The sequence below is a fragment of the Chinchilla lanigera genome, unplaced genomic scaffold (genome assembly GCF_000276665.1).
Source record: "Chinchilla lanigera isolate Chin_1 unplaced genomic scaffold, ChiLan1.0 scaffold00021, whole genome shotgun sequence".
Classification (NCBI taxonomy): Eukaryota; Metazoa; Chordata; class Mammalia; order Rodentia; family Chinchillidae; genus Chinchilla; species Chinchilla lanigera.
The window spans coordinates 10,072,698-10,095,857 of NW_004955422.1; the positions used below are offsets into that span (position 1 = coordinate 10,072,698).

The window sequence follows — 23,160 nt, forward strand, 5'->3', positions numbered from 1 at the left end:
CTTTTGCCACTGAGCTAAATCCCCAGCCCCATATTTCAGTTTTGACACAGCCCAAATGAAACATCTAGCTGTGTGCGTGCTCCGCACCCCCATGTGACTGTAAGTTCGAAGGCTGCGTGTGCGGCCATCGTTGTGTGGTACGAAGCAAAGATCGTCATAGGAAGGCAGCAGGTCATGGCCATTTCTGCCTGGGGTCAAACGTGGGCTGACTCTATTGTTGCACTGGTGGGAAGGTTGAGGAGGAAAAGCCGATCTTTTGTCTGGGGAAAAGAAAAAGGTGAAAAGCCGTTGGTATGAAAGGTTCTCAGGTTCAGGTTGGAATGCGGAAGCAGAAATCAAGGAAGATAAAAGTGTTCTCCACAATGAAGGAGAGAAATTCTCCATTACTTTCTTTTGCAGCAGGTCACAGGCCTATTCAATGGGCTTTGGATCACAAAAGACAAAATTTGCACCGGGGAAGGACACTGACAGACTCCGGCAACTCGGAAGTCAGCCAGTGCAAAGGCAGAGACAGCTAAGATGCTGTGGTGTTATTTGATAAATGATTATCTAATGCTTATTACATGCCGGGCGTGGTTCCAGTACTCTGCAGTTTCCAGTGCCTTACAATAATACAAGAATGACTTATTATCTCCCTTTTATAAATGAGGTCATTGAGACACAGGGAGGTTAAGTGAGTAGCTTAACATCACCCAGCTGGCAAAAGGCTCAGCTTAGACCTGCACCCCGGTCTGTGCTTTTGAATTTGAATATGCTGGTTCTATGATGGAATGAGCAATGCCTTAGCCTGGGAAAACCTAGGAGGTAGAACTAAATTTACATCCCTTACCCTAGGGCACTAACTAGTGCAGAGGGCTGATGGTAACCCAGCCTTCCGAGACAGGCGATGGGAAAGGGCACTGCTGGAGTTCAGAGCAGAGATGGTGGTAGTCTCTCCTTTGCCGAATCCTTCCAGACAAGCAGATGCAGTATTTGGAGGAAAGAGTAAACCCAGAGACCTGGGAGGCATGAGGGAGCTCCTCCTGCATCTGTACCACCCCAAGGTGCCTTGTACGAGGTACAGAGAGCAAAATAGAATTACTAGTTTAGCTAAAACTGTATATCCTTGCCATCAAGCAAGCAAAAAAAAAGGAAAGTTCAGGAACACACAGCGGTGTCCCCCACCTTGCCCCTTCCCATGGTCCCCCACCCCCGCACAAGGGACAAAGGTACCTCCAACTCCGGCCATGGGGATGGGAGAGCTCATTAGCCCTGCTCTGGAAAGAGAGGACACTTCGGGGTTCCGGAAGGAACACAAGGCTCTTTGCCTTTCTTCCTAGGAACAATGGGCCAGGGGCGGGATGCTGGGCCCCTGCACTTCCGACAGGAAACTCAGGTCCAGCGGGGCTGCGGCTTCCCTTCCTCCCCAGCCTGATTCCCTGGTCGGGTCCTAGGTGAGCTACAGCCTGCTGGGTAAACAGCTGCCAAGAAAAGCCAAGCACAGGCGTTCTTAGATCCCATACCTTTAAGCTTTATTTTAGTTGCATTTAGAAGTAACAGTTTTTTCAATCTACATTCCATCAGAAAGGAGTGCTGAAGGTATCTTACCATGCTTTTATCCTAAATTTACCCTGTGCCTGATAATCTGGTTGGCACTGAAGGAATAAAAACAACCAGGCTCTTAATATACTTGGGGGCTGTATACCTCCTTCCTTACTGTCCTGAGCCTCAGTGTTCAGCAAGAAAGTGGGGGTGCTGATATCCACCTTATAGGGCTGTTGTGATATTATTCAATATTAGTTCTGTGTGAAGATATCTAGCACTATATGTAGTAGGCAGTGGTTTCCTTGAATCTGCCATCTATTTTTAGTTATTCACATGATAATATGTAAGATAAACTCTGAGCCACCAGGTGGGGTGCACATTTATAATCCCCAGTTCTCTGAAGGCTGAGACAGGAGGATGACGAGTTCCAGTCAGCCTGGGCAACTTAGCGACTAGCAAGATCTTGTCTCAAAATTTACAGCAAAGGGGTGGGAACATACATAGCTCAGTGTGAAGGTCCTGGGTTTATCCTCAGTACCACAAAAGAAGGAGAAGGAGGAGTCGAGAGAGAGGAGAAGGAAACAGAAGAAAAAAGACCAAGTCCTAATTCTCTGAAGCCTTCCTTTCCATTTTGCTAAGATTCATACATGAAGAAACAAATAGCCTGGCATTACCAGCCCACATGGGCAAGGCAGACAGAAGGACGCCCAGCGTTCTGGGAGGAGACATCCTGGTGGACAAAAGAGGGAGGATTTGAGCTGACTGAAGCAGAAATATAGGTGAGGTCGAGGACTCTAGGATTTGGGTTTCATCTTACTTCCATTTGTAGCCTGCATTTTACCCTCGGAGCCCATATCCGCGGAGGCTATGGTACATCATCTTTTCTATTACGTAGGAACCACGGATCCATGGAGTCTGTGATACAGACAAGAAAACTGAGGCGCAGAGAAAGCCATGGAGACAAAATGCTGCGATGCTACAGGACAGACCTGCCCAGCACAGGTGCCAGTGAACTAAAGGAGCAGCATGGGCGCTGTGGGGAACATGGTAATAAGAGCCGTGCCAGCAACAAACCAGCAACATTCACCGAGCACTTATTCACTGTGTCGGGCATCGTGAAAAATGCTAAATGTGTACTGACCCATGTGATTCCCAAACAACCCAATGAAATAGGTATTTTCTTTTTTCTTTCTTTGTGGTGCTGGGGATCCAAGCCAGGGCCTTGCATATACTAGGCAACCACTCTACCACGAAGCTATACCCCAGCCTAAAATTATTATTGTTGTTAATGTGATCTTGTTATTGTGCCTTCCTACATCAGCATAGTGAGAGTCAGAAACTTTCCCTGAGGTTGCAAATTCAAGTCTGTCCACCCTAAGGCTCAGACGTGAACCACCATGAAAACTTGTTCTCAACTTGTGAGCCCTGCAGAGACCAGCTCTTTCTGGAACCTTTTGGAAAGGGGGCCACAGAGGAACTGGATCCTCTCGGGTAACCCTAGTGGCTGCTTGACAGAAGGTGGCAGGTGGCAGGGTTCAGGGCACGGGCTGGAGCAGGGGTGAGCCCTTCGGTCCTCTTTGCAGCAGGTGAGGGAGACTGCCCTTCTCCTCAGGTTAAGTGTATTCGACCCTCCTGGAAAATATTTTGACTGCCACGCCCTGCCGCTGCCCAGCCAGTTCTTCAGCAACCATCTTGTTTGTTTCTTTCTGCCTTACGGCAGACCAGGCCCAAATCCAAAGACAGCCCTAGATGTGACTTGACTGCACAAAAAAACAGTGGGACTGTCCCCTATTAACCAGAAAATCATATTTTCATGACCATTATCTCCAACTGGGCTAGGTTTTTAGCAACAGCTGGTTTCTCTGGAGCTTGTGGTCAACCAAAACCCCCTTAAAGCAAGTCAAAATGTTCCTAGTCCACAGGCAAAAGCATTTCTATGCAGTGGGGAATCCCAAGGCTTAATTATATCATTTTGAGCATTCAGGGAAACAATGCATATATTCCATTTCCAATCAAAGAAAACAGAAATGAGTAAGGAGAAAACGAACAATCACCCTGGTCTCCTCCCACACCTTTTCTCTCTGAGGTAACCAGAATTAATTTTGGAGCTTGTCCTTCTAAAATACGCACAGTACTCAAAGGTTCTTTGCAAAATCACCAGAATTTGTGACAAGTGTCAGCAAACTATGACACACAGACTAAATCTGACCCACTGTCTGCTTTTGTAAATAAAGTTTTATTGAAACACAGCCACGTCTGTTCTTTTGTGCGTTGCCTATAGCTGCTTTTCTACAAGAATTGTAGGGGATGAGTAGTTACGAAAAAAGCTACATTGCAGTCAGGTATGGTGGGCACATGTTTTAATCCCAACTCCTTAGGAGGTTAAGGCAGGTGAGCTGCTCATTCAAGGCCATCTTGGGCAACATTTTTCTAAATTTTGAAATTAATTTAATTTAAAATTTAAAAATTAATAAAATGTAAGTTTAAAATTTTAAATTAAATTACATTTAAATTTAAATTAAAACATTAAATTTTTAAACTAAATTCTATTAAACTAAAACATTAAGTTTTAAAAATGTAATTAAAACCTAATTAAAATTAAATTTTTAAATATTTTTTTAAAAATTTTTTATCTTTTATTTTTTGTCTTTTTGAGACAGGGTTTCACTATGCAGTTCAGGCTGGCCTTGAACTCACTTTGTAGCCCAGGCTGGACTTGAACTTGCAGTGATCCTCCTGTCTCAGCTCCCTGAATGCTGGGATTATAGGCGTGTGCCACCACACCTGGCCTAAAACTTTTTTTAAAAAATTACAAATAAAAGTGGGAAGAATGTAGCCCTAGGTTCAATTCGGGTACCACCAAAAAAAAAAAAAAGAAGCATATGGTACACAAAATCTAAAATATAAAAAATGTCTGTTCCTCTCCACCCCATTCACTACATTTCAACCTGATTTCCCACTTAAGAAAAATGTCATGGAAGCCTGGCATGGTGGTGCACACCTATAATCTCAGCACTTGAGAGGCTGAGGCAGGAAGATCATTGCAAGTTCAAGACCAGCCTGAGCTACAAAGTGAGCTCAAGGCAGCTTGAACTGCATAGCGAGACTGTCTCATAAAGACAAAAAAAGAAAAGAAAAGTGTCATGAGACATAAATGAGAACTAGTATATGTCATGCACATTTACCAAATAGTCACAATGAAAGTAGTCTTAAAAAATAGAAAAAAAATGCCATGAGCATCCTTTCAGTGACCCAATATTGATCTAGCATCCTTTTAGGAACTACCTTATAGTGAGGTGCATGGCACATGTCTGCAAACCGGCTACTTGAGAGATTGAGGCTAGAGGATCACAAGTTCAAGGCCATCCTGGGCAGTTAAGCAAGCAAGCAAGAGAGAAAACAGAGCTAGCTAGTATTTTACAGTATAAATGACCCATTATTCTATGATTTCCCTATTGATGGACATGTTGCTTTGAGATTTCTGCCTCTGTGGACAATACCGTAATAAACTCAATTGTTTTTATTCCTTCAGCAGAAATTGGATGTAATGAGAAGGATCCATGGGGCTTTCAAGGGAAATACAGCCCTAATTGCAATGTGCTGCTCCCACCAAAAGCCTCTTCTGGTGGCAACTGTAGCCAGCCCGAGGTGCGTTTAGGACCCGTGGAGCAACTAAGCTTTTCAGAAAGTATGTGTCCAAGCGGAAGTCATGTCCTGACAGATTCACCGCAACGCTTCCCAGCTTTCTGCTTGGCCACGGAGCTCTTCCTGAGCACCCGCTCTCTGTCCCCATCTAGAGCCTCCTACACCCTCCATTGTAGCCCTGGCACTAGCCTGGGGCACCCGCCACTGAATCCAGGTAGGCTTTTCCTCACTGACAGGACAAGAAGTCTCTTGGGACAGGGCAGAAGGAGTTAGGCTCAGGGAGAAGATACATTTGATTCTAGCGTGGAAAAGTTATACATGGATCACTTGTTCCTTGATCGTTCTGAGGGCCACAGACTCCTGAAAACTGTAAAGCTTCCTCTCCAAAGGGGGAAAGAAGTCTTTTCCTGTAGGAATTCTGTGTAAATTCAGGGTGAATTTTAAATTCAGTTGTCCCAGCAGTGCTACCCGCCATGGTGCGCCATGCCTAAGTTAGCAACCCCAGCTCCAGGTACATGGAAATCACATTTCCTACCAAAGCTGGCTTGCCCGGGTCAGTGGTGTAAGCCACAGCACTTTTCTCTGTGATCCTTTAACACTTCCCTTCCTCACACCATTGACCTTGTGCCTGCCGTTCCAAAGGTCTTCCTCAGACTGGCCGTCACGTGCCCCCTTCTTCTTCTTGTCATCCTGTTTGGGAGATAAAATCACTTCTGAGCCCTCACACCACCTCTCAGTGGGCACAGCATTCTACCGATGATCCCACTGGCCCACACGGCACTTCCTGTCCATTCTCACCCTGACCTGCTTTCCTAGCTTCCGGTGCAGGCCCACACTGGAAAGACCCTTTTATCTTTAGCCCTTTGCCAACAGCAACAGTCTTCCGGTGCATTCCTGAAAGCTGTAAGTCTTCGCAAACTAGAGTTTTCCCTTCTGGCTGCTGCCCATAAATTTGATGACTACTGTTGCTAAATTTTACAAAGCAAGCTTGGCAAAAATGCTACCAAAAATGCTAAATTCAAGGGCCAAAGAGGACGTCTGTTGGTGTTTCTGCTGCCCCCTACTGGTTAGAAAGGTACCACTAAATAAATCTTAACTGAAGGTCACCCAGTCCTTTCTTGGTTAAAGTGCTCAAGGTTTAGGGGCTGGGGATTTAGCTCAGTGACACAGTGCCTGCCTGGCAAGCACAAAGTTGGGAGTTCAATTCCCGGTATCGGAAAAAAAAAAACAAAAAAAATGCTCAAGGTTTAAATTCATGTTGACTTTTAATCTCAGTTTTGGAAAGTAATGCTCATTTCCATTATTTACAAGGGCAGAATACACTGTGGTCTATTTTAATGCCTCGTAATGTCCATCAGACTGTTCTTGTCTTTGATGTCATCTTCCTTCCAGAAATCTGCCCTAAAGAAACGATAAGATGAGAAGAAATGAGGGTCAGCAGTATAGCTCAGCAGCACAAGCACCTGCCTGGCAGGTGCAAGGTCCTGAGTTCAGCTCTTGGTACCAAAAAAACCATGATAAGAAATGATAAGAAACAAGTTTGCAATTACAGATGGCTATCTTGCTATCAATGAGAAAAAATATCAGAGCGAAGTTAAATGCCCGACAACAGGTGGTACAACAAATCCATAGGATAGAATATTACGTTCACCTTAAAAATGATAATAATGAAAACACTTTTAAAGATATGAAGAAATGCCACATTAAGCAAGCAAGACACAACATCATAAGCACTGTACAATCTCAACTAAATAAGCATGAAAGTAAGTCTGGAGGTAATACACTCATGCTTAATATTTTCTCCAAACAGTAGCATTAGGCTATTCATGCAGATTCCAGTTTTACTGTGAGCATGTTTTTTATGTCAAGAAAAAAATAGTAAAACATGGAGCTGTGCACTTAGTAACTCTGAAACAGAGATTCTACATGGTGAAAGAGTGAGACTTTAGAATGAAATGACTCAAGATTTATACCTTCTGTGTTGTTGGAAAAGTGACTCAAGTTCTCCAGACTATTGCCCCAGCAGTCAGTGGACGTCTTTCTAACCGTACCCACCTCGTGGAGTCTGTGTGGAGCGCATACATCTGCACACGGACTATTTCCAGGTTCTCTTTTGTAAGCGATGGAAGCCCCTAGAAAGTTCAGTGGCTGAGGGCTGGCTGGTCTCCCACTATCAAAAGCCAGTTTCAGGCCAAATCTTCCACGCCATCAACACTGGCTTAATTTTTATTAGTGAACAGAAATAACACGGTTTCACAACTAAAACCTCCTGCTGGGTGAAGTACTTGCTTGCAGCCTTTTTAGCTGCTTAGACCAATCTCCACCTGGCTTGGAAGGGCCCCAAGATGGCCACAGTATCACAGAGGTAGGGTTGGGACACTTCACGCAACCAAGAAATTCTCTAAATACCCAGACGGCTAAGTAGCTCAGAGCTTCTTATGCCTGTTTCAACCCAAGTGGAAGTACCAATAATAACACATGTCAGCCAACCTACAGCTCTTGAATACCACTTACAGACAGCGATAGAGAGCCCTAGTTGTGCTTGTCAACATGCTACTAATTCCACCCATGAAAACCCATTTCTGACAGCTTATTTGCTAACAAAACACTTGCTCTTTCTCAAAGGTTAAAGTGTCTAAAGCACGCAAAGTATCAGAGGCCTCTCTTGGGGGGCAGCCTTTCGGATAGAAGGCCAGCTGGCCACTGGCTGGTTAGATGGGGGTGGCCCATGGGCTGCCACTTTAAATAATATGCAGAAATCTCTCCTAGTCCTGCAGCCTTGCTTCAGAGTTATCATACCCATAACACCTGTCACAGGTAAGAGCCCAACACATAGGTGATTATTAAATCTGAAGCAAAAATTAACACTCTGATTTTGATATTTTCTACACACTCCCTCTTATAAATTTGGAACTAACTATCCTTCTTTCCCCTCTTCCTTCTTTCCTTTTTTAAAGTCTGAAACAATTCTGAGCTGAGTCACGCACACTGATCACAGCTTGGTCCTGACGGATCCTTCTGGGGTCTTTGTCTGTTATCTTTGAAGTCAACAGCCCTTCAGATTGGGTCCCGAGTCTTAGGGGTCCCAATTCAGATTGGGTTCTGATTCAGATTGGGTCATGAGCAGCCAGTTGCTTCAACAATCCCCTTTGCAAAACCAGGTTGTCTACTAAAACCTAAAATTCTTCTTTCTTTCAACCCAGGAAAGCACTTTCTGAATTCCATTCTGAAGCTGTCCACGCTAGTGCCCAGAGCACAGCTGGTGCGCGGAAGTCTGTAAGAACACCTGCAGGTTTTAAGAGAGACACTAAGGGGGAAAGGAGGGAGCCAGAGTCACCAAACATTAGAGAAGGGTAATTTGGGTAATATGGGGTAATTTATGGATTTATTTCTCCTGCCTTTCTCTGTCGTGTATCTATATTTAACCGGAGCAAGGGCTGGCGGGTGAGGGGGGCGGAAGATCTCTAGTCAGACCAGAGTCACACTGCCTGGCAGCTTTGAGGCCCAGAAAGGGCACCCCATCCTCCACCCCTGCCCGGTCTCAGGAGTCCCACAGAGAGGCTGCTTTGGTATTGTAAGAGCTCTCTATTCAGAGAGGTTTTATCAGAGAAACTAAAGCAGAAGGAATTTGGCTCAGATAACAGGATTAATGGACATTCTCCCCCTGCAAAGAGCTGATCAGGACGGAAGATTGGCTACAGCTCCCTGAGCTGGGCCTGGTACACACTCAGAGCTGCTCCGGGCTTCCCTGGGCCTTCCTGAAGCCAATTCTCTTCCCTGACTTTCTTCTTTTCTTTTTTCTGAGTGTGCACATGTGTGTGGTACTAGAGGTTGAACCTGGTGCCTTCCCACCAAGCACATCCCCAGCCCTTCTTCTTATTTTGAGACAGGTTCTCATTAAGTCACTAAGTTGCCCAGGGTTTAAGCTTGCGATCTTCCTGCCTCGCCCTCCCAGAATGCTGGGATTATAGGTGTGTACCAGCAGGCCTGGCTCCTAAACCTATTCCTTTTTGCTGGATACTGGGTTTCTCGAGGGGCCTGTGCTATCATAGCTCTCTTCATTATTCTCCCGGGCAAATGACTCCTTCTTAATTTCCCCCTGGTTTTCGGCTTTGTATTTTCAGGTTGATGCTGACAGACTATGCAGGCCTACATAAGAGCATGGTTGGTAACAATAGCAACAAGGGATGCTGACCTTTGTGGGGACTTCTCTGTGGACTGAGACAGGTGACAGATCCACACGGAATGAGCTCTCCCCTTCTCCCCACCTGAATCTTCTGCAATCTCCCAAACACCTGTCACCATCCGGGCATTCAGGAACAATGGATATGAGGTGTGATTACAAAATACAATGAATGCTTAAAATTTTAAAATTATTACAGTAAAGGAAACATTGCCATTAATCTCCCTTAAAATATGCTCCCTGGCTTTGAAACACATCCACCTCATCATTCTTGCTACTTTCTGAAGCAGATCTGGAAGTGTCTTTAGTTGTGCTGTCATAGCTACCTCAATGTCCTGAATGCATTAAAAACATTTCCTTTTCATGCTCGTTTTGACCAGGTGCCAGATCTGGGGAACAGGATAGATAAATACACACTGTCATGTTTTATGAGCCTGGCTTTCCATTGAACAGCATTTGGCAACATTCCCTGAATGGTCACACCTCATAAAGACACTCATAAAGACACTCAGGAAAGAGGACTTCCAGAATTGCTTCAGAAAGTGGCAAGAACGATGGGATACGTGTGTTTGAAGTCAGGAGGAGTATTTTGAGGGGGACTAGTGGCAGGATGTCTTCTACCATAACAAATGTTTTATTTAGGTATGCATCACATGTGTATCACACCTTCCTATTTTACTGAAGTTGTTATGCAGAGACAGGCAGATAGATGTAGAACCACAATGCAGAACACACAGCACTTTCCCATTAGCGGTCTCTTCCCACCATATTCAACATTTCTCTCCTCTGAGATCTCTCTTCTCTTCTAATTCTCTTCTCCACCCTCAGGCTGTAGAGGACCCTCAGTTTTCCACAGCCATTAGCTCTTACCTTGCAAATTCCACTGGGCATTGCCATTGGCATCAGCCTAAGGAAAGCCAGGTTGGCCTACAGAGCCCGGCTACTTGGCTTCAACCTCTTTCCTCTTGGGGAGAGGGTTCTCGGCAAATTATAGCCATGACACTACCAGATACAGTTTTCACAGCATTTCTGAGAGGCAAGAGCTCTTTAATGTTGTCCCATGATGCACACCAAGAAACAAGGTCGAAGGTTCTCTTGCTCACAGTTACTCAACCAGATGCAGACGCGGGAGCTTCGAGGATGTGGGTGGTCTCCATGATGCTAGTCACTGTGGCCAGTGGCCCCAGTTACCCGAGAGCCCCAGTGTAATCCCACGTTCTTCACTCTCTGGCCCCCCTGGCCCGGAGTCTTATGATCACCCCACAGACGCTCCAGGCTCATCCCTCATCACAGACACAGCTCCTGGGACCCAGAAGTGCTTGGTGAATAGCTCAGCCTCTGGGTTGGTGCCAGGAGCCGTCACTACCTGCACCAGTCATCCTCCACGCACCTCTGGATGACGCAGGTGTGGTAGATTGACAACTGATGCTCATCTTATACCCAGCTGAACTGAACCAGCATGGTACTGGGCGTGGGAGGCCCACCTGAGGGTTGTTGCCAGCAGCATAAGGGGCAGAACTGGAGAAGAAAGAGAGGCTGTCGGGAGCTGAGAAGCTGTTGGGTGCTCTTAAAAGCTATAAGGAGCTGTTGGTTCTGTTGGAGGAGCTTTACATGCTGGCTTTCCTGATGAACTTCACTGTTCCTATAATCCCAGGAGCTCAGGACCTTGTTGTCACTGAGAATGGCTAAGGTTCACTTTGGGGGAGCTCTGGTCCTCACTTTGAGCATCGTTTTCCGGCTCCAGAAGGGAAGGTGGTACACTGCTCTTTCTTCTAGACAAGCTTGTCACGTTGGCTGTCCTGATATGAATTCTTGGCTATTCTCATCATCAAAGGAGCTTGGGACCTCACTGTCACTCAGGATGGCTGTGGTACCTTTCAGGGGAGCTCTGGTTCTTACTTTGCATGTTGCTTCCTGGCTCCAGTGCAGATCCCTTAGCCTGCTAGCACAGATCCTTCATCCTATTGGCACAGACTTTCTAGCTTCCACCACTGATCTTTGGGCCTTTCCAGTGCAGATCTGTGAAACAGGCCTGCATGAGACACTGTCATGGGCTCTAGGCCTCCAGCTGGACTCATGGGAGGCATTGTTATGGGCTCTAGATCTTCAGCTGGACTCATACATACAGGACATTATTGTGGGATTCAGGCCCTTGGATGCATTCTTTGGTCATTAGTGTGTGAACAGATTTCCTGCACTCTCTTTTACATGAATCTTTGGGTGACTATTATAAATAATCTTATAAAATATGTGCCCTTGTGTTATGGTTTGTGTCTGCATGTCCCCCCAAATCCTCATGCAGTCATGGGTGGACTTCTAGGTTTTGTGATTGATCCATAATCCAGCGCTGGGATTATGGTTGTGAGTGCTACACCCACCCTGGGGTGGGTAGTTTGCATACAATATAAGGGAGGGAAAGAGGCTGCTTGCCACCACTCCTCCCTTTTGCGCTTGTTGCTTTTGCTGTCTTTCTCCGCCATGAACTGTTGCCGTCTCCCCTGTGCCACTCTCCCTTGAAGCCAGCCAAGTATGGACTGAAACCCCAAACTTTAAACTAAATAAACCTTTCCTTCCTTAATTATGGGCATCAGGTATTTTGTCTGAGCAGCAAGAGGAAAGTAACGAAGACACCTTGCAAAAACCCTAAACCCTGACAACAGGCTTCTCATGAGACTCTGAGTTGAGCACGCACTTAGAAGAGGGCTCGGTTTCCTGAGGCTTCATGCAAATAACCCAGTCAAATTGGTCTCTGTCTGTACAACAGGCTCCATTGTTGCACTGTGAATTCAGTAGCCCAGGCTGGGCCAGCACTGTGGACATCGGGGTGCAGGTGAAGATGCTTGCTCAGCCTAGCCTCATGGTTCCCAGCAGCCAACTCATCCCACCCGCTGCCCTGGACAGAAGCAGGGATTGAGATGGATCACACTTGTTTATGCACTCATGTTTCAAGGGAGAATTGCATGAAGGCTAAATAGAGCTAATTAATTCTCTTGGTTCCAAGAGTGACAGGGGAAGTTTTCTCCCCCACCACCGGCTCCTCCGGCACCACCAAGTAAGTATTCACTAGGGTCCTTTTTCCTCCCTGCTGTCTCAGAAGGATAACGCAAATTCGATTTATAATGAATAAATAGTAACGCAAAGCCGATTCCCATCAGCTTGTTGTTTGTATAAGAAATCAGCTCTGTGGGTTTATATTTTCAGTGTGTCCCCTTTAGGAAGTACAGGAGCCAGAGGGCAAGACCCTGTCCTTCTAAAGCAGGGACACAAGTTGCAATGGCCACCTGGAAAGGTAATGGTGTAGTGCTTCAAAGCAAAGACTGGGAAGCCAGAATTCTGAGTGTGAGTCCCAGTCCTTCTACTATTAATGTGGGCTTCAGTTTCCTGACCTGTGAGGGTGGGAAAATCACAGCACCTCTTTCACTGTGGTCATAAGCAGTGCCATGCCTGGAACAGCTCCTGACACACAGAACGGAGTACAGGTGCACTGGGTTTGGTTGTCGTTATTTGTGGCACCCTGGCAAGCGAAGTAAACACGGCTACAGGTGTCCAGAGGACAGGGAGCGCAGGACTGTGCCAACCTGGACCACACGGTGCACAGCGAAAACAGCCACTGTAAATGATGCCAATAATCTCCGAGTCAGGAGACCACCCTCACTTTCCAGTCACTTTACTCAGTGACTGAGAGCCTGGGCTCAGGAATCACGCTGCCTGGATTTAGTCAGGCAACACTCCTTACTAGCTGTCTTAGTTACTTTTCTCTCGTTGCTGAGACAAAATACCCGACTCCAAAAATGAAGGAATGAAAGGTTTATTTAGCTCACAGTTTGTGGAGGTTTCAGTTCATAATCAGCTGGCTGCAAGGCAGGGTGGCAGGGCACAGGGGCAACAGTTCAAGGCGGCAAGAGACACCAAAAGCAAAAAGAGCAAAAGGTGGAAAACAAGCCTCTTTTCCTCCCTTCTATTGTATGCAGGGCATTCACAGTATCTCTGCGCCCTCCTCTTGCACAGGCTCAGGATGTTTACAAAGTGAGAACCCTGGCCCCCTGCTAAGTCACTGAGCTAATCTTCTAAACTTTTCAACTTGACACAATGAACAATATCCTAGAGAGGTAAGGGCATGTCCTCTATACCCCAGGAAGTACAACTGCTGAGTTACTCAGTTAAGTTTCTTTTTGTTGTTGTTGTTGTTTTTAAGTTTCTTTCTTTCTTTTTTTTTTTTTTCTTCTTGAGATGGGGTCACGCTATGCAGTTCAGTGAGCTATGAGCTCACTTCGTAGCCCAGGCTAGCCTTGAACTCGCAATGATCCTCCTGCATCAGCCTCCTGAGTGCTGGAATTACAGGTGTGCACCACCACACCTAAGTTTCTAAATTTAAGCTTTCTGACTTTGGGCAAGTTACTTAATCTTTCTGTGCCTTGTTAATAGCTGAAAAAATTAATACCTGTCTGATAGATGTCAAAGAAAGAAAGAAAATGATTCATGTGAAAGATTAACATAGTGCCCAGAACCTTGTCATTATAAGATAAATATTATGAATATAAGTAATGACTATTTTTTTATTCTAAAGAGAATAAAAATTTTTAAAAATTTAGAATGCTACAGAATTTCAAAACAAGATGATAGGAAATGAACAATGATTGTTACAGTGCATATTCTTTTTTTTTTTTTTTTTTAATCTTTTTGAGACAGGGTCTCAATATGCAGTTCAAGCTGGCCTTCAGTTCACTTTGTAGCCCAGGCTGGTCTTGAACTCACGACAATCTTCTTGCCTCAGCCTCCCGAGTGCTGGGATTATAGGCGTGCACCACCAGGCCCGGCAATAGTGCATATTCTTATCTTCAAAGTAGTTGTTCAGATTACCAGATATAAGCATGCAAAATTGGTAAAAAAAAAAAAATCAAGCTTTAACTGTTTCCTTTAATAAAGCAATAGAAATTAATAGTACAATTATCTTAGCTATTGTGTGTGTGTGTGTGTGTGTATAATTTTTCCCTTGCTTCTTTCTTTTCTCCTTTCCCTAGCAGTTTCTTTCCATTTTATGATATCTATTATACCTTTTGAATTTTATTTACTCTTTCAGTTTCTTACACTAGGAAGACAATAGGATGTTTTCAATATGTGGGTCTGATTTATTTCACTTATGAGTATAGTCCCTAGTTGCATCCATTACAACTATTGAAATAAATATTAGCTCTTATTTCTCAATAAAGCATCCAAAATTTAAAAAGTGTTTAATGATATGCAGAAGTTTTTAAACTGAGCACCATCAAAAATAGTAAAATTTGTGTGTGTGCATATATGTGCCTGTGTGTGCGTGCGTGCATGCATATACTACTGGGAATTGAACTCAAGGAGCTACATCCCCATACATCTTCACTTTTTTATTTTGAGACAGAATCTTGCTAAATTATCTAAGCTAGGCTCAAATTTCCAATCCTCCTGCCTCATCCTTCTCAGTCACAGGAAGCACAAGGTGTGCAGCACTGTGCCTGGCTGAAAATATCAGGATTCTGAGGACAGTCTGGCATCTTATTTACTCCCCACCACTGTGCTCAGTGCGGTGATCGAGGCGGTCAATAAATGTTCACAAAATGAGGGGCTCAGTCCCCAGAGTGTAGAATGGGGTGGGGACCATACTTCAATGTGTAAAAAGCTAACAGAAACTTTTAAGCTAGTGAAGTTGTCAAACAAGAGAAATCCAAGGCAAAAGAATGTGAAGATTTGAATAAATCACACATCCGTTTTCATTGCTGGGAAAGCTGGGAGTCAAAGGAAGTCACTTCAGATTCCAGAGGTCAAGGGAAAATATGGTAGACATAAAGGTGCCACTTCAATAGGAAGCAAAAAGACATTCCAAGATGGCTGAGTAATCCATCCTGGGAAAACATATTAGATGCTGTTAAAATGGAAGAAAGAGAGGTATGTAGGAGTCTTGATCATAGCCTTTTTTCAATCCAGTATTTGATTATATTTCTCAGCCTCACTAGTGGCCAGATGTGGCCATCTGCTAAATGAGACTTGAAAGTACAGGTTCTGAATGTGGACACAATATCTGCGACCTTAGCGGCCATTTTAGATTGTGAGGCAAAATGTTAAGAGGATGGAACCAAGCTCTCCCAGGACTACATCAGCCTTGGAAGTTCTACCTCTGGACGTACTCATAGGAGAGAAAGAAACATTTTTCTTGTCTAAGTTATTATTTTAGATCTGTCTTAACCTCTGGATTAGTTAATCCTAACTGATATACAAGCCAGGGACCACATTCTTATCCCGAGCAGTGGTCAATCACTGGGCATTTAGGAGCAGGCCAATAGCAAGATGACTGGGTGATGTGGAAAGATACAACGCAGATCAGTGTAGCAGCAATTGTGCCATGAGGATGGGAGGGGACAGCCTGAGGCCCAGGGCCCAGTGAGGAAGCTCAATGCAGTAAGTGAGGCAAGATGAATAGATGTGAATGTCCTGAAAACTGTTGAGGGAAAAGTTATCCTAAGAATTAGATAATTTTTTGAGAAGTAACAACTACGTAAGAGTTTTGATTGTCTTCTTTCATTTCAGTTGCTCTTTGAAAATACCAGAGAGTGGTTCATTTATCAATAGTAGGAATGTATCACTCACAGTCCTGGAGGTAGGGAAGTCCAAGATGGAGGAATGAGCAGATTTGGTGTCTGCTGAGGGCTTCAAAGATGTCACCTCCACTGGGTCACACGTGGTGAAAGACAGCAAAGCAGGAGACCATCAACAGGCTCCCTCAAGCCCTTCGATGGGGCACTAGTTCCAGTCATGGGGCTGAAGGCCTTTTGACCTAATCGCTTACTAATGCTATTATATCGAATTTTAATGCTATTACATATGAATGGGAGGACATCAACATTCAGAGCACAGCAAATTTCAATCATATAAAATGATTTTTTTTTAATTGATCTACCTAACATTGCCATGTTTGGAAGCCCAGGCTGGAGCAGCAAATACCACATAGTAGAGTAAAATATTTAAAAAGGAGGGCTCCTGAATTAGACTGCCTGTATTCAATCCTGAAACCATTAATTACAAGCTCTGTGACCTCAAGCAAGTTATTCCACTCCTCTTTGCCTTAGTTTCTGTTTCATCCATACAATAAGGGAGCCAACTATTTCCACGCGAAGGTAAACGTAGATTGAATAAGATATGCAGCTCATTCCTTTCCAGAGGACTACTGTAGACCTGTGATGTGCCCTGTATCTGTGCAAAATGCTGGCCACACAGAGAGGGACAAGACTGTCAAGAACAGCGGTGCTTAGCTACTGGTAGTGAGGGGGAAAGACAGTAAATGAATTTCTGCTGGGACAACTGCCGTGCAGTTTAGTATGGTGCATGGGGGGCAGGCAAGAGGATCCTACATGGGAAGTAGATGAACTTTTTTTTTTGTCTTTTTGAGACCGGGTCTCGCTATACAGTTCAGGCTGGCCTTGAGAGCACTTTGTAGCCCAGGCTGGTCTCGAACTCACAACGATCCTCCTGCCTCGGCCTCCAAGTGCTGGGATGACAGGCGTGCGCCACCACACCTGGCTAGATGAACATTTTTAATTGTTTGTAATAGCTATATATTTGTAACACATCTTAGAAAACTATATGCTTGTTGAAGGATGATCTTGCCATTTATGCATTCAACAAACATTTTTAAAAACCCTAGCTGGCACTAATTCAGGTCCTAATCATGATGTGTGGGATCAGGGGATGCCCCAAAGAACTAAACAGAAAAATCCCTGACTGCGGAAGCTGGCATTATGTATTTGTTCTTAAATTAACATACTTTTTCTTTATAAGTAATTTTAAATTTGAAGAATAAAATCTATCTTTTTAAGTGAAGAATGTGTGATTGGCAGGCAGATACAGCTAAATGGTGAAGGCTGCGCTATGAGCCACTTCCGGGCTGTGCTGGCCCGAGGTAGCTCACTCAGCTCTTTGCAAAGGAGGAGCCTCAGGCTGCGTTCTCTCCCTGAACCTCAGCCCCGCAGTTCTTCCCTCTGGGGCTCTGCCTGCCTCTTCTCCTGTTTGCACCGCAAGTCCTTCTATTTCTTTGACTGTGTTTTGAGGTTTACCCAATGAAATCCGAATATGTTCATTTCAAAATTATAGAAACAGTCCTTAATAGGAATCACTGAGGCAAAGCTTCATAGATCAAGAAAACTTTGAATAGGGAAATATTTATGAAAAGAAGTGGCTTTCACATCTGCTTATTATGCAGTTGGCTAACCATGAGTTGCATTATAAAGAACCTAGTTTTTAAGTCTATCACTATCCTGTAATTACACTCTCAAAGCTCCCACTTGAAAAGACCACATTGTGCCTGTATTCTGTGGGTTGCAGAATGTAAATGCATACTGTAGAATGTAACTGCATATTGTAACTGCATATTATAACTGCACTTGAGAATAATTTGTAGATCAACATGGCCTAACCTCCAGGTAAATGAACACTGTAAACATGTCACAGTGGATTGCTGCTCTCCCTGGGCATGCTGCACACCAGTTCTGTTCTCATTTTAGATAATCCCAACTTCTCACATAAGGAAACAGAAGTTCATGAGCTGTATGGTAACTTTTATTTTCATAAGCCTCACTCATTTCACACTACTCTTTGAAGTACCAGTATCATAGGAAGATCTCCCCTCAATGCATAGATGGTAATTAAATGAGCCTTCAGGGTGGTTCCTTTAGTTAAATGATTAAATAAAATACTATGAGGCCTTTTAAAAATTATACCTAACAAAGATCATTGGTGTATCAACTGTTTTACAGTGAGGGCTGCAGGGCTACAAAACTACTCCTTAGCAACCTCAGTTGAATTAGCAGTAGGCTATATAGCAGCACATCCATTCATTTAGTTTCTCACTCAACAGTGGTTTATTTCACTTCTGCTTCTTTGTCAGTGCTTAGATACTGGAATACAAAGATGGGCCCCCAAAATGCTGATAGTCTGGTGTGTGAGAAAGACCTTAACCAAATTGTCACACAAATATAAAATTACAAATGATGAGGAGTGGGAATCTGTCCTCCGCTGAAGGTTCAGGATGACCTGAAAACCTAAAGACAATATGCCTAATTTGGCAAAGAGGGGAAAGAGAGTTCCAAGCAGAGGGAAAGAGTCCAAAGTCCCCAAAGGTGCATCAGAGGAGCCAAGGGAAGTAACACTGGCTGAAGTTCCAGAAGTAAGGAACAAAGTGATCAAGGGCCAGAGTGGGTGTGTTTTGAACACCACAGCAAGGAGCTTGTTGGACGATACTCTGACGGCAATGGAACGCCACAGAACAGCTTTGAGGAGAGAGTGGAATATGATCAAGTGTGCATTAAAAACAAGATACCAGTAGCCTTATCAAAAAGCTCAATCCTTAATTGGTCCTTCTACAGTCATGGAATTCCCCTCATCTCAAGAGCCATCTGGATAAAGACTACATTTCCCAGGCTCCTTTGCAAGGGTGTCTCTGTGATTCAATTATGGCCAACGGTATGAAAGGAGAATTGATGGGTGGGAGGGGCTTCTAAAGCCCTCTTTTTAAGGAGAGGACTTAGAAGTGCTTTTTACTGTCTTCTTTATCTTTTTCTATCCGGTAGGACCAGAAAGCCAGATGCTGCCATCTTGGATCCTAAAGAGAAGCTTTGCACGGAATAATGACAAGAATAAAAGATCCTGGGTGCCTAATATTGTAGAATGTTTACCAGCCTTGATTGTCCCTTCATCTTTTTAATTTATTGAGGCATAATTTATATATACTTGTTATTTATCAAAAACTGCATCCACTTAAAGTGTACTAACAGTTGTGCTGACAGTTCTATATGTCCATGTAACTACCAACTCAAATGAGTTTCAGAACGCTTGACCCCAAAAGATTCCCATGCTCCTTTGCAATTCACTCCTCAGCCCAGCACCAAATTGCCTCTAATTTGCTGTCTGTCACAATGGACTACTTTTCACTTTCTAGAAGTGTATGTAAGTAGAATCCTGCACTATGTGCTCTTTTGCATCGGGCTTCTTTCTGTCAACATAATTATTTTGAGATCCATCCAGTCTTTCTATCAAGTTCGTACCTTTTTTGCACACTATTGTATGGGCTATATCACAGTTAGTTTACAACCCATTCATCCGCTGGGAGCGATTTGGGCTGTTTGCTATTTGGAGATACCACGAACAAAGATGCTATGAATATTTAGGTACGATCTTTGTGTAGATTCAGCTCTCATTTCTCTGAGTAAATACCTGTGAGTGAAACAGCTGAGTCCCATGGTATGTTTAACAATATAAGAAATATGTATGTTTAACAATATAAGAAGCAGTTTTTGAATTGCATCAGCAATTTACATTTCCATGGGCAGTGAATGAGAGTGCTGGTTACTCTACATCCCCGCCAGTACTTGGTGTTGTCAGTCTTTGAATTTCAGACATTTTAATGGGTTCTCAGTGAGCGACCTACATTTTCCTGTGAGAAAAGAAAAACAAAACCTTCTAAATTGTGGTAAGCTATGTTAGTTCGGATTTTTCTGTCACTCCAAGAGCTAATTTCTATTGAATGGTTAAAAATAAGATTAGAAAGAGAAAGACTCACTAGGAGACTCCTGTGATTCCATCAAGAGACCATGGGCTGCAGTAGGGGAGGGCAGTGGAGCTGTAAAGAATGGGTAGGTTGGGATGGTAGTTAGGAGATAATGGACTTTGGAGTCTGTCGTGAGTCTGGAATAGAGAGTTATAAAAATCACTAAGGTCACACAGCAGAGGAGCCAGGCCTATTTCACGCCTCAGAACATGCCTATCCACTCTTCTCTGTGCTCGCAAGATGCCAGTGTCACACAGAGAACTGGCAACTTCTCCAGCTTCAGCGGTGGCAAAGCTTTGCTGGTTTTGTTTTGTTTTTACAACACTGAGGATTGAACCAAGGGCCTTTGTACTGAGCTACATCCCTGACATTTTTATTATTGTTTGTTTTTGAGACAAGGTCTTCTTAAGTTGCTAAGTTGCCCAGGCTGGCCTCAAACTTACAGTCCGAACTTGCCATGTTCTCCAAGAGTGTTAGGATTCCAGACATATGCCCCCATGCCCAGCCAACCTGTGGTTTTTGATGGTGCAGTTACTTGTCTATGGCTGTTTGCAGGGACGGTTGTTCTTGGTAGGAGAAAGGAAGATGTAAGGATGCTGAAAATATTTTGTAATATTGTTACTATTTTTATTACTTCTAATGAAATTATTAATACTAATTTCTGTGTGTATCTCCTCTTTCTGTGTGTAAATCCTCTGGGTGTATCCCCCTGCTGGGGTTGGGGGGATCGAAGCACTTATACAAGACCAAATCTACCTGAAGACAGAAATTAGAGCAAAGCCTCCAGGTGAATGATTTGTATATCATCCTCAACCAACCCTGTGTTTTGCTGCGGTTTCCAGGTAAAGAAACTAAGACTTAGATTAAGTAATTTGCCCGAGGTCATACAGCTGGTAAGAAGTGATGTTTCCTATGCTTTGGAATGTCACTCTCTAAGTAGAGAATAATAAAGAAAGATGGACAAAGTCTAACACTTGTTCATGATTAAAACCCTACAGAAAATTGGAATAGATGATCTGCACCTCAACCTGATAAAAGCCATCTATGACAAACCAATAGCAAGCATCATACTAAATGGACAAAAACTGGAAGTTTCACTTTAAAATTAGGAACAAGACAAGGATGTCCACTATCACCACTCCTATTCACTATAGTTCTGTAAACACTAGCCAGAGCTATTAGACAAGCGAGAGAAATAAAAAGAATAAGGATAGGAAAGGAAGAAGTGAAATTATCAGTATTTTCGGATGACATGATACTTACATAGAAGATCCCAAAAACTCCAGCAAAAGATTTCTAGATTTAATAACCAAATTCAGTAGCGTAGCTGGGTACAAAGTCAGCACTCAAAAGTCAATAGCATTCCTGTACACAAACAACAAACACACTGAGATAGAAATTAGGGAAACTACACCTTTCACAATAGCATCCAAAAAAATGAAATACTTAGGAATCAATCTAACAAAGAAGTAAAAGATCTACACAGTGGAAAATTACAGTACTCTGAAAAAAGAGATTCAAGAGGATTTCATAAAATGGAAAGATATTCCTTGCTCATGGATGAAAAGACCCAACATGGTGAAAATGGCCTTACTCCCAAAATTGTTGTACAGATTCAATGCAGTCCAGATTAAAATACCATTAGCATACCTCGCAGATCTAGAGAAACATTCCTCAAATTCATCAGAAAGCAGAAGAGGCCTAGAATAGCCAAAGCAATCCTGAGCAACAAAAGAAAGGCAGGAGGCATCACAATTCCTGACTTGAAATTATAGTACAAAGCTACTATGATAAAATCAGCATGGTACTGGCAAAAAAGCAGACTTGAAAATCAATGGAATAGATTAGAAGATGCAGGCACAAGTACAAACACACTCAGTCACCTTATCTTTGACAAAGAGGCCAAACATGTTCACTGGAAGAAAGATAGCCTCTTTAAAAAATGGTGCTGAAAAAACTGGCTTTCCACATGCAGAGGACTAAAATTAGACTCATATCTATCACCATGTACTAAACTAAAGTGAAAATGAATCAAAGATCTAAATATTAAAATAGAAACACTAAATGTACTGCAGGAGACAGTAGGTAGAAATCTTGAAGGCCAAGGTGTAGGCAGAAAGTTCATGAACAAAAACCAAACTGCGTGAGAAATACTTCAAAGAGTCAACATCTAGGATCTCATCTTACTGAAAAGTTTTTGCACATCAAAAGAAATCATCAACAAAATAAAAGGAAATTCCATGAATTGGGAAAAAAATTTAGCCAACTATCCCTCAAGGGATTCTATCTAGAACATATAAAGAATTTTTAAAAATCAGGCCCCCAAAATTCAAAGACCCAATCCAAAAATGGGCATCTGAGATGAATACACATTCCTCAGATGAAGAAATACAAATGGTAAATTAATATACGAAAAAATGTTCGACATCATTGATCAGTCGACAAATGCAAATTAAAACAACACTGAGATTCCATCCCACCCCAGAAAGAATGGCCATCACTAAGAGGTCAACCAATAACAAATGCTGGAGGTCCTGTGGGGGAAAAAGTAATCCTTCTTCACTGTTGGTGGGAGTGAATACTGGTACAACCACTACCGAAATCAGCGTGGAGATTCTTCAGAAAACTAGGATTAGAGGTCCCTTTCAAGCCAGCTATTCTTCTGAGTATTTTTCCAGAAGAACTAAAAATATCATACCACAGGGATATATGTGCCCATATATTTATCGTACCACAATTTATCATAGCTAAATCTTGGAAACAACCCAAATGCCCATCAACGGAGGAATGGATAAAAAAGATGTGATATTTTTATGCATTGGAGTATTTCTCAGCTATAAAAACAAAGATAAACTAGAGCCTTTTATAGGTAAATAGATGCAATTAGAGACCATCCTCATAAGTGAAATAAATCAGATCCACATGTGTAAACATCATAATGTCTCCCTAATGTAACAACCTGAAAGAGTAAATAAAATTCGAACGCTACAATAGATGTTGTGAAAGGGAAAGAAATGGCTCAAAGAAAAGGAAGAACTGGGATGAGGGAAATAAGAAAAAGAAAGAAGGAAGGGAAAAGTGAATATGTATGTACAAGGATAACTGGGATAATTAAACTGCTGGTGTCTATTGGTTTATTGAAAGAAACAGTTAATGCTTAATTTTTTTTTGACCAATTTTGCATGCTTATATCTGGTATTCTGAACAACTAATTTGAAGACAACAATATGCAATATAA

The 23,160-nt window shown here is 43.1% G+C and overlaps 1 long non-coding RNA gene across 1 annotated transcript in view; it reads right to left on the minus strand.

Moving 5' to 3' along the window:
• Positions 1-6,420: 6,420 nt before the first annotated feature.
• LOC106148493 overlaps positions 6,421-23,160 on the minus strand; it is a 63,981-nt gene continuing 47,241 nt past the window's right edge. Inside the window, exon 3 of the long non-coding RNA XR_001233993.1 lies at positions 6,421-6,570. This is a non-coding gene — a long non-coding RNA (uncharacterized LOC106148493). The remainder of the gene's footprint in view (positions 6,571-23,160) is intronic.